Raw genomic sequence first — 12371 nt, forward strand, 5'->3', positions numbered from 1 at the left:
CCCCCCCCCCCCCCTTTATTCCATTAATCTCTGGAAGCAGTGTGTAAGATACTGGAGGGGTTAGCGTAACATCGTGCTGCTCTAAAATATTCCTACCCCTCGCTTTTGCCTGTGGCATCCATATGTTTAATTTCAGTACAAATGTTTTGACAGCAAATGAAACTCGTCCCCCCCCTCGCTCCTTCTTTTCCTCCAACATTAGGGGATTTGTGGAGGAAAAATAGTTATTTTCCAACCCCCCCCCCCCCCCCCCTTTCTCTCTGCATCGAGAGGGCTTCTATTGAGAGATTGTGTGTGTGTGTGTGTGCGTGTGTTTCAAAAAGAAGCACAGTGATGCTTTATTTAATTGGTTGCGGACCACCTGGAGTTTCAACATTTCCCCTGGCTGATTTCAGACTCCCTCAGGTCAACTATACATGGGATGTCTGTAGCTGCAGCGAAAGAAAGAAAAACATGTCATTTGCAATGCTAAACTGGTGTAATGTTGCCCGGATTGAGATTTTAAATTCTGCGTTGTTGACTTTGTGTTCCATTTAAAAAAAATGTTTTGTCATCTTTTAAATAAAGAATGGAGAGGGACGTCTTTTAACTTTCTATTCGTGTGACATGTAATCCTCTAGCCTCCGCCTCCGCACGCACATGAACCTGCATCGGTTTAAAGGCATCCACTCGCACAAAGCACACAATAAACACAAGCACATGACCTGCAGGTGTGTGTATGACACTGGACACCGTTGACAAGACACTGTGCGCTCTGTATTAGACACTCACACACACACACACACACACACACATCATCAGGATTGTGTGTTGGGAGGGTAGACCAGGAAGGAAGGAGGCTTATGAGGTCACCAGGGGAGAAAGAGGAGGAAAAAGGATAGTGGATTGGAGAGAGCAACGGAGGGAGTGAGTGTGTATTTGTGTGTGTGAGTGTGTTTGTGTGTGTGTGTGTGTGTGTGGCAGGTGTGCACGAAGCAGGGCTGTGGTAGGAGTGGGGGGGCTTTTAACGTGTGCTTCCGGTGCAGGATAGCCCATTCATCATTCTCACATGGTGGGTTTACTTTGCCAGTGATAGAAAAAGGGGTGAGGAGCAGCAGCACTACAGGGAGAATTAATGTGTGTGTGTGTGTGAGAGAGAGAGAGAGAGAGCTGGAGGAGGGGCACGTCAAAGGAGAACGAGACCGATGGCCAAACCAGATGTGAAAGTGTGTGTGCATTTGACTGCATGTGTGTGTGTGTGTGTGTGTGTGTGTACGTGGTGGGGTGTGCCACCTGGGTCAGATTTACTCCCTCCCTCCGACCCCCTGTAGCTGACATACCTGTCATATGCCACCTCTGTCTCCCCCCCCCCCCCATTGTCCCCCATCCTCACATGGTGCTGCGTCACCTACACACAGATGCCCCCTCTACACTCCACACAGAAAATCACGTCCATGCTCGACACACACGTTAAGTTAAAGGTGGCCCTCTTTGAGATGACGTCCCACCACAATTGTGTGGGCGGGTTCAGAGTTGGGGTCAGGTGACATAATGGATGATCCCATCACATCTCAAGCAAACCTCTGCTGCCATGACAACTGCTAAATATCCAACAGGCTGTCCTGAGTGAGGGGAGAGCAGGAGGAGGAGGAGGAGGAGGAGGAGGAGGACACCGGGAGTCACATCCTCCGTCGGCGTAAGCTTCAACCACCGCAGTGACTTCACGCCCCCCCCCCCCCGCCTCGCCTCTCTCGCCGCGTTTGACTCCTGTTAAATTCTGCACAAGCTCAACTGGAACGCCCCGGCCCTCCTCGCAGGCCATCCGCTGACCTCTGACCAGCAGGATCAGCTGGCTATGGGCAGCCACAGGAAAGGTCTTAAAGGATGAGCTGCAGCCTCCCCTACTGGACGCATACCAGACCACAATCTCATGGGAGAAGCAAAAAAAAAAGAAGCAAAAAAAAAAAAGGGACTGACCCTGAATCATTTGAAAACATCAACTTACCAATTAAAGGATCCTCACGATTAAAGGTCTGCCGAGGAGGCGAGATTTGATGGAGAGCTTGTGCTTTTTTTTTTATCTTTACGGGGAGAGGATGAAGGGTGAGGGGGGTGAGGGGGACACCGAGGCGAGGTCGCAGCAGCAACGGGGAATTGGGAACACCTGGAGAATTGTGGGAGTCGTCATATCACAGACACGCATGAATAATGCAGTGTAAATGTGCATTGCGGGGTTCTTGTTCTCTTTCCCTTTCATACACACACACAAACACACACCCGCACAAGCACACGCACGCCTCTGACCTTGTTTGGGGTCACACAGAGGGAGACTGAAATGAGTTTCAAATGTTCACATTATTTATTATTGGGTATCATCTCACTGTACAAATCCCTTACAGATGTTAGCCTCTGGTGCATGCCTGGGCGTGTGCGTTTAGCGGCGTGTACTTTTAGAAGCGGAGGTCGTTAGTGATTGGTGAGGTATGGAAGTCGGTGCATGTTAAGTGATGGTGCATCTTTATGTGTGTGTGTCAGCGCGGGGTGAGTGACTGCAGAAAAAATGAGGGATGATCTTTATGTGGCAGCTTATTTGTTTTTGAATGCAGGCGCCTCAGAGGCCCCCTAACTAAAGGCATCAGGCCCGATACAGGGAGGGCGTCCGACACACACACACACACACACACACACACGATGAGAGGAAGAGAGAGAGAGAAACACACGCGGCTCTGTCTTGTGATCAACCCCTTGTGAGCTTTGTTTGTGAGAAAAGTAGTTTCTCTCTCTGTTTGTGAGAAAACAAGTCTGGTGCGAGCGCAGGATGATCATTCTCACACTGGCTGCAGTTTCATAAGATCCAGAGTCTGAGGAGTGTGTGACAAGTGAGAGACCGCACAGTGACAATCTGATCCAGGATCTCAACCCCTGAAGAAACACATTTAATATAAAAGGAAGCAGAGTTCAGGCAAATGTTTAGGAACATAAAGTTGTAGTTTTGGTGAGAATAGTAAAATCCAGGCAAATGGACAGAGTTTACATAAACCAACTGAAATGAGAGTACATATGGTGAATATTTTACAATCAAATTCCAATGATTTTAAATCTATTTAAATTTGATGAAACTATGTTGAACAAAACATAATCTCTATTTCCCCACCAAAATGTTAATGCAGACTGTCTAGACACGTCAAACATTTAGATTTTCATGCAGGGGGATTACATTTTCAGATAACAAATCAGAGAAGTTAGTCGGTTTGATAAAACATGAAATAAATAAACAATTTCAAAGCTTAGAGACTATTTTTGTTATGTGGTCAACTCAAATATTTCTGTGGGAGGAGTTGCACCCATGACCTCGGTACATTTTGAAATCCTTCCGACGACATCCCAACCCATGTGATGGACACGATGCCTCCAAAGTATTTCAGACAAACAAGAACTGTAAAAATAAAAAAGGGCTGACACTTTGGGATTTTAATGAAATGACAAAAAATAATTAACGTTAATTTACGTTAACCCTAACCCGTCTTTTTTTTTAACTATTTATTTTCAAAATCTCTGTGTGTCACTAAAATATTTATATTTTAAATAAGTTGCATTGACCCGTAATGCGATAGAGACAAGTTGGACATACATGCTTATTATAAAATAGTGACAGTAAACTAAACTCTCAATTAAAAACGATTATTAGTTTACTAATGATACCAATACTGTTCTCATAAACAGTAATATTAGCATAATAGTAGAATTTGCATGTGTATGATTAATCTTATTTGAATGAGTGCTCCTAAAATGTTATCTTTTCTCATATTAAAATAATAAAAAAAAAATAAAGTATAGTTGCACTTATTTATTTTTTATGAATCTAGGTACTTACATTATTATTACACTTATTGTAATTCGCTTTGGATAAAAGCGTCAGCTAAATGATATGTTATGTAATATTTATTGTGGGAAAATTGTTGAATTTGAAACTTCTCTAGAAAGGATATTTTCTAGATTTCAGGATTAGTTGCATGAAAGGAAACAAATGAAAAGAGCTCTTAAAACAAATAAGGTCAAATGTGATAGTTATAAGGATAAAGTCAGATTTCTAAACAAAAACAGAGACACGTCAGAGAGCAGCGGCTTGTCTGAGATCTGGTATCAAAAAGGCTCCATTAAAGGTCAACGGTGAGCTCCGCGGAGACGACCAGTTGGTCACTACGGAGGTTCGCCTGGGGACACAGGGTCAGCGCCGTCGCCGCCTGGATAGCTGACCTTTCTGGTGTCAGAGCAGGGGTCTGTGTGTGTGTGTGTGTGGATGTGGCCTGGCCTGGGGGAGGATTGAAGGCAGGTCATATATAAATGTGCCCACATGTTGAACTGGGGATACATATCGTCTCTGCATTGGGATTTTTTGTTCCGTTTTGAGGGCGGATTTGAATATAAGTAAATAATGAGAAGGGACACACACACACACACACACACACACACGCAGACGCACACACACACACAATCTAAAGGAGGAAGAGGAGGAGGAGGAGGGGACATTGGTACTTTGTAAAACACCTCAGGTTTCTGTTTTTGGCCCACACACCAGAGAGGCCTTGGCAGAAGCTAAATGGACGAAAGTAAATAAAAGTGGCCATTATGTGTGGGCTCCAGTAAATAGCTGCTCTCTTGTCTCTCTGGGCTTCAAAAAGAGGGGCGGAAGATGCGATCACGAGGAAAGCCCGTGTCTTTTCTTCTTCAGCCACTACAGAGAGGAGGAGGAGGGTGGTGAGGGGGGGTCTGGCTCTCCTCCACGGCCTTCCCCCTCGTTCTCCTCTACTTTACCCCCCCCCCCTCTTTTTTTTCAGCTTTCTCTTTCAGCTTCCTGTTTCTCTCTCTGCAGTTCATTTCTGTCATCCCTCTCCGCTCCGTCCCTTCTGCCTCCCCTCACTGTCCTCCCCGCTGCTCCTGTCTTGACGCTAAAACCCCCGGCTCGGCCCGCCCAGTGTTTCTCAAAACATTGCAGGAAGGGAGAGATCAATGGTGTCCTCGGAGAGGGAATTACACAGCTGAATTTCGATGAGAGCAGAAGAAAGGAAGAGGAAGGGAGAACAAGAAGAGGCGGGGAAGGCTTGTGAAAAGGGAGAGAGGGAAGAAGGATAGTATATCCTTCAAGAGGGGGGAGAAAAGAGAAATGGGAGGAATGTGGAAAACTAGTTGGAAGAGTGGACGAGTGTGAGTGAACTGGGCAAAGCAGCAACAATTAAAATAGATGTAAGTTTATCTAGAGTGTAGTTTAGGATGTGTGTGTTTGTGTGTGTGTGTGTGTGTGTGTGAGAAAATGTGTGTGTGCTGTTGAAATGAGTTATCATCCGTAACTGTGAGCATCTGCACGATAATTTCAGCTAACAAGTGAATTCCCGTGCCTGCGTTTTATTAGCTGGGACTGAAGAGAGATTTCCTGTTTATTTCAACACACACACCCGGACACACTCTGTCACACACACACAGTCACACACGCATACATTTCTTCATTTTGGACAGCAGACTCAACACATTACATGATGATTTCCAAAGGGGCCAGCACAATTTTTGTGTAATGACATATGCTATCATTATTTATTTGTATTTGTCTTTTATATTTCAGTGTTTTAAGCAGCATAATACTGCATTTACATCTTTTGTATTGGTAAAAGCAGTAAATATCACAAAGCCAAATAAAACCACATCTTTACAATTAGATATCACAGGAGAACCAATAATTTGATATATATATATATTATAAAAGTGCAAAATAGTCTTTAGTCTTTTGCGTGGCTCTCTTGGGTAGATGGCATTATTACCAAAGTTAGGTAAAGGGTTTCCTAACTTTGAAACCTCTGGCTTCCCTTTCTCTGCCGACCCATCAGCGTTCTGCACCTCCATGAGGCAAACTCCGGGGATGCACAAATGACAGAGAACATTGGAATGTTCCGTGTAGAATCCTTTTTTTTGCATAAATTAAAAATAGTCAACAGAGCTGACGGCAGCATTCAGTCTCACTTATGCCGTTATATATCAAACTGCTTCCTGTTTTTTGTGTCAAAATTCCCTGTGCACAGAGCCGTGAATTCAAGATACAACATTTGATATGTTTTTCTGTTCTGTCATGACTGCATCATCCATGGTGTCCTACTGAGTTTGTTGGGGGATGTTCAGGCCGATGGCTATTCTATCCATGTCTGTAATAAATCAAATAAAGCAATCAAAGCAGGAATAATCATAACATTCACCGGGTACTAAGGACCTGGCTGTTCATGTGATAAGTGCCACTCCTAAAATCCTAATGATGCTGCTGGCAGCGGCCGCAGAGCGCCGTATAAAGCAGCGTCTCAAATAGAAGGCTGTTTCTGGCGGAGCAGCCGCAGACAGCCAGAGAGAGAGCCAGAGAGAGAGCGAGAGAGAGAGAGAGAGAGAGAGAGAGAGAGAGAGAGAGAGAGAGAGAGAGAGAGAGAGAGAGAGAGAGAGAGAGAGAGAGAGAGAGAGAGAGAGAGAGAGAGAGAGAGACGGTGGAGGAGGCCTGAGGAGAACCCGGGACAACACCTTCCCTCCTGGCTCTGAACTCTGCACTGGGCTCAAACGTTGTCAATTACTGAGAGATATACGGGGCCGGCCCATTTCCACCACTTCACTGAGTCCCCCTTCAGTTGCAGCCCGCTCTGACTGTAAATTATCACCCCCCCCCCCCCCCTCTCTCCCCTTCCGAGGTCTGCAGCGGTTCTGGAGTCACCAGTGAGACCCTGCTCTGTCTCGGTCCGATTCTGAAGGAATTCCCTCCCTCTGTGTGCCAAACCCCGAGCCTTTGCAAGCCGGAGCCATGGAGCATGCAGCTGCACGCCCTTGTGGACACGCTCACTCGCAAACATTGATTTAAACGCACACAAATGCATACAAATGTTCGTATATGGTATAAAAAATCCCCTGGAGCTATAGATCACTGGGAACAGGTAGAGAGTTTAGCACGCACGCACGCACACACAGGCGCAGGCTGTAGATCATCGAGGTGGGCAGGGACGTCAGCACTCCCATACACAGTGAGCCTTATTGCAGAGTTTAATAGAGGAAAGCCAGCATGAATCCCCACAGTCATTCTGTTCCACTCAAACACACCATTCACAACACTCTGTGCCTGTGTGTGTGTGTGTGTGTTCCTGCACAAATGCATGTCCCTACATACTGTACATTGTGTGCCTCAGTATGTGTTTGTGGGGAGACATGTATACAATATGCATATATGAGTGTGATTGAGTGTGTTCTCATGCATACGTGACATACCATGTGTTCCCTCTCTCTCTCTCTGTGTGTGTGTGTGTGCGCGTGTGTGTGTGTGTGCGTGTAGCAGGATGGGCTCCATATTGACCCATCAGTGCTGCTCTGTCACCTCTCCTCTCTTTATGAGTCTAGCCTTTTAAAAACACACTGGATTTATGGTCAGTTTGGGCGCAATTTCCCACACGGTGTGTGTGCGCGAGTGTGTGTAAAGTGCGACAGAGAGTGTTGAGTCAAGAAACAAAAAAGAGATGTGTTTTCCCCCCCAGCCCCGAACACCAAACAACCGCACACTAATGTAGAGAATGAGTCTTGTTTGCTGTCAATGAGGAATTAAACACATAAACATTCAGAGTGATGAGAGGGTTATTAGCGCCATGTGTTACTTCAACGCTACGGTAGGTTACACTGAGAGAGGTAAAGCAGATATGAAAGAGAGAGAGAGAGAGAGAGAGAGAGAAAAGGTGCCACTGGGAATTTTTCTACTGTATTATTCTGACAACATTCAGCCGATCTCCTGCTCGTCTCGGAGTGTAAATGCAGGCGGTAACTAATGAATGAATGAACCAGGAAGATATATAAAAGAAAAGTGGCTATGATATCTACAGCAAAACCTTATGTGAGGATGGAGGAAGACGTATAGTCCAGCTACGTTTTATTTTACATCACACACAAGGAGGATAAATGACATTACTATACAATACAAAGAATTTGAAAGAGGAACTTTACAACGAGACTGAGTGGCAGCGTGTGGTGCTTGAGATACTACGACCCGGGCATGTCCTCAGAATGGACCAGAAGTGCATACCTACAGATCGCCATGAGATGGACACCACCTGGAAAACGCCAACAAGGTCAGCCCAAAGCAACATGGCGGCCGAAGTGTGACGGCCAGGCTGAAAGAGATATGTCTGACACGGGGGAGGCCTGACACGTAGCCCAGGACGGGCCCGGATGGAGGCAGATCGTCGATGCCTTACGCCCCTCATGGGACTAATAGGACTGACTAATTCACGTCCTTATTACACTGCGAAAAGAGAGAGGGATAAAATGAAATAAAAGAAGACTCTCGGAATCAGTGTTTGTGCAAGCGTTGAAAGTAAAAATCCCTTTTTCATGCCACAGTAACCGGTTTAGTTCAGGGGTGTAAACCATCTCCAGTTGTGATGTATTCATGTGCCGAACCCCAGAACCAGGTTGTCAGTGTGAGATCAGAATCCTTCACATGAACATGGTGATTACACACACACACGATGCACATGCATACGGAGCCGAGAAGTGCAAAAACGGCGACTTGGCATCTTCCGGCGCCGCAGCGATGCAAAAAAACTCCCACGTCATCTTCAAAATGCACCGCTTCCAAATTGATTTCACGCCACGAACGCCGCCCACTCCCCTGGAGATTAACAAAGCAAATTCCACTTCTCCCCTCTTAAGGACGCACACGCAGACTTCTTTTTTTTTACCCAAACCTCTGATAAGCAGACGTGGACGATTTTTCTTGAGACTACACATCCTTTATCTGTGATTCCTAGGTGCTGTGCAATTGTGGATGGAGTCTAACGTGTGGTCCATTTGCTTCATTAATGGGGCAGACGCGAGCCGGCTCGGCCAAGAAAAACGCCCATTGTTCCCTTATACCTCCCCGTTTTTTAATGTGAAGCATTAGTGCGGCAGTTGTTAGTGCTGGACCATAGTGCTTCGCTGATGGTCAAATGACAAAGTCTTAATAGAATATAGTGGGGACGGGCAGGACAAAGGTGGGCAATGTTCAGCTGGATGCAGCCAATTTCTGTGTGAGAGGCCTGCCTAAAAACCCTATTCATGGGCCGTCTAATGCTGGTGCGTAATTAAATGTGATTACTGGAGCAGAGGGCTCCTCTCTGCCTCTCCGAGGGCCACACACAGGACTGGAGGCAGCGTGCATGCGCTCATTAAGGAGGCGCTAACAGATGTACACAAGCAACGGCCACAGGCGTACCTAAAAAGCTAAGCCATCTCTCTCTCTTCCTGACACACACACACACAACCATAAACACAAGTTTGGAAGAAAAAAAAAATCATGTATCTCCAAAATGTCAACTTTTCAGACGGGGAGAAAAGCAGGATTGGATTTGAAAGGGAATTTGCCCAAAGGGTGGCAGAATTTTTTTTAAGGCGAGGAGTATGTAATCCTTCAACCGGAGTTTAAACAGAAATTGGAGATGCAAGGTTTTTTTCTTCTTCTCCCTGACAGTTAAATCTCCCCGAAACGCATGAGAACAAACAAACGCATACCGAGTCGCGCGGCAGTAAATAAAAATCAGGCTAAACTATGACCTTCAGTTAGTGATAATCGTAAGGCAAACACGCAGAAATATAAACAACAATCAATTATGGTTTCCATCTACACACAGATATACAAAACCACACACACACACACCTTGTCTGGCCTGCGCTCTGGTCCAGTTTCCTGGGTAGACACAGTCCCCTGGTGCTCATGGGAAATAGTGAGCATGCCAGGCCCCACAAAGGCGTCCTTTCAGTCGCCCGCATGCTTGACCTGTGCAGGGTCAGCGCTCTGCTTTGTGCCCCGTGACCCCCGTGTGACCCGGGGGTTGCGGCGAGGGCCCGAGGTCAAATCCAGATGCCTGCGTCTAATTTCACCCCGACTGGGTTATCCGTCCAAATCTGCACGAAAAATGCCCCCCCACCCAAAAAAGAAAAAACACAACTACCTCCACACATGACTGAGCCCCATAGAAATACGTAAGTACTCTGCAGTCTAATTGGACTACTGTGGAGTAGTGCTCACACTCAAGCTCTCTCCTACTCACACACGCACACACACACATGCGCACACACACAGGCCTGACCCCCTGTAACTGCACTAATACCCCATCCCATGGTCTTAGGTCTATCTTGAGGGATTAGGTGCAAAAAGACACACACACACACACATACACACACAAGCACAGATACGTATACACATGCACGCGCACGCACGCACACGCGCACACACACACACACACACACACACACACACACACACACACACACACACACACACACACACACACACACACACACACACACACACACACACACACACACACACACACACACACACACACACACACACACACACACACACACACACACACACACACACACTTAAAGAGCGCGGCAGGCCTGGCTGAGGGTCTACCTTGAGGGATTAGGTGCAGAGAGACAGGACCCTCCAGCCAATCAACCGGTCTGTCACATTGATTTTGAGGGGTCACTAGTGCACAATGGCCAGGGTTTTCCCGTCTTAACCCCTCTGATCATACACATATGCACAGACACACACTCGTACGCGCACACACACATGCAAACAGTGACAATTAACTTTATTTATATCACATATGTGAGAGGCAGAGCTGGAAAGGTGCCCGATGGGTGGGGAGAAGAATAGCAAACAATGAAAGGGCAAAAATAGAAAGCACAAGGAAAAACCGACCGAGTTAGTGTGTAAAAAAAAAAATCCTTGGATTCAAATGGTTGGATGTTGAAGGCTGTGAACACGTGTTTCCAAAAGATACTGAAAGAATGCACCTACTCTTATTCGTCTTTTCCACAGACACACACATTATTTTAGTTCAAAACCGCCCCCCCCCCCCCCCCCCGTCGGCATCTTAAAGCCGCATCACATCCCTGCTTCTGCAAATCCTACGTCCCTGGGGGAAAGCACACCCAGCTGGAGGGGGGGAAAGCTCCCAGGTCAACCCCGCCGGCCCACCGACCCCCCCCCCCTTCCCTTCCAACCCCTCACTCAGTCTTCTCTTTCCTGGTCAAGCAACACAATGGCCATCTATCAGAGAGGGCACCGGGTGATGGAAATAAACCGTGCCACGCAGGCAGAGCTTCAGGTGCTCAGGACCTGACCACATTCTCTGACGTTATCCACGACCCGCCTGTTCTGTTTTAGTCTTCCTCCTCGCACCTTTAGCCCTCACATCCCCCCCTGTTGCCCGCTTCCCTTTCCGGAAGGGGATCTCTGAGGCATCTGGAAAAACAGCCTTCATACGTGTCTACCGGTGTTGTTTATCATTACACAGCACGCCAGCGGTGGAAGACAAATTTACAGAAGCGGCAATACTGCAACTTAAAAAAAGTCCAACGTCCTAAATAAGTCTTCAGCGAAAGGAATGTTATTAATAAAAGCTATTTCAAGGATCAAAAGTATAAGCCCCCATTATAACCAGTATGACTGACATATCATTAATGCAGTAGCTGGTTCGAGTAGAAGCTCATTTAAAACTTTTTATACGCACTCACTCAGTAGTTTAGCCTGACCTCGTCCGAAATAGTCACAAGACAAGTCTGATGGGTCATGAGACTATTAATGGGGAAGGAAAGATTGACGAAACACAGATGATACAAAAAAATCTACTTATCGATTTTAGTTTTAAAGTTCAAATGGAAGTGTGGGAGAAGTTTAAACTAACTCTTTGAAGGAACTTTTCTCAGCTTATTAACATCTGAAGCAGAGACTGTATTTATTTATGGTTATATAAACATTTTAAAGGTTGTGAATTGGTTGTTAACTATTCTCTATTTTCGCAGGCTTTTGATATTTTTATGTAAATCCGTACTTTAAATAAAAACAAGTTACTAGAACTGTCGGATAACTTTTGTGAAGTGAGAAATATTTGTGTTTATCTCTTATCATTTAACGTAGGATTACAGCAGTATAGAAAAGCACCATTAAAAGGAAATACTAATGCAAATTAAGTATGCATACAAATAATTTACATAAATGTATTTACATAAATAGTATTTACATAGATGTTTCAGCATATGTGGACCATTTGCACTATTGTCCTCTGGTTCAAAATTAGTATTTAAATGTTAGTCGTCCAACCTTGCACATTTGGTTTCCCGTTGCAGTACTTGTACAATATATATGGCCCATAGTGGTCACGCTTTTTTTGCTGGTTCCTGGTAGCCTGTTGTTAATTTTCTATTTGTGTAAGAACTCTGAGCGCAAAGACACCGGCATCAAAACCTCTGTGTACTCATACATGGCAAATAAAGCTGACTTTTATTTCTTATATATATGAACATCTAGATCAGCCCTTAAGGCTCTCCTT

The sequence above is a fragment of the Platichthys flesus genome, chromosome 20, assembly GCF_949316205.1.
Source record: "Platichthys flesus chromosome 20, fPlaFle2.1, whole genome shotgun sequence".
NCBI lineage: Eukaryota > Metazoa > Chordata > Actinopteri > Pleuronectiformes > Pleuronectidae > Platichthys > Platichthys flesus.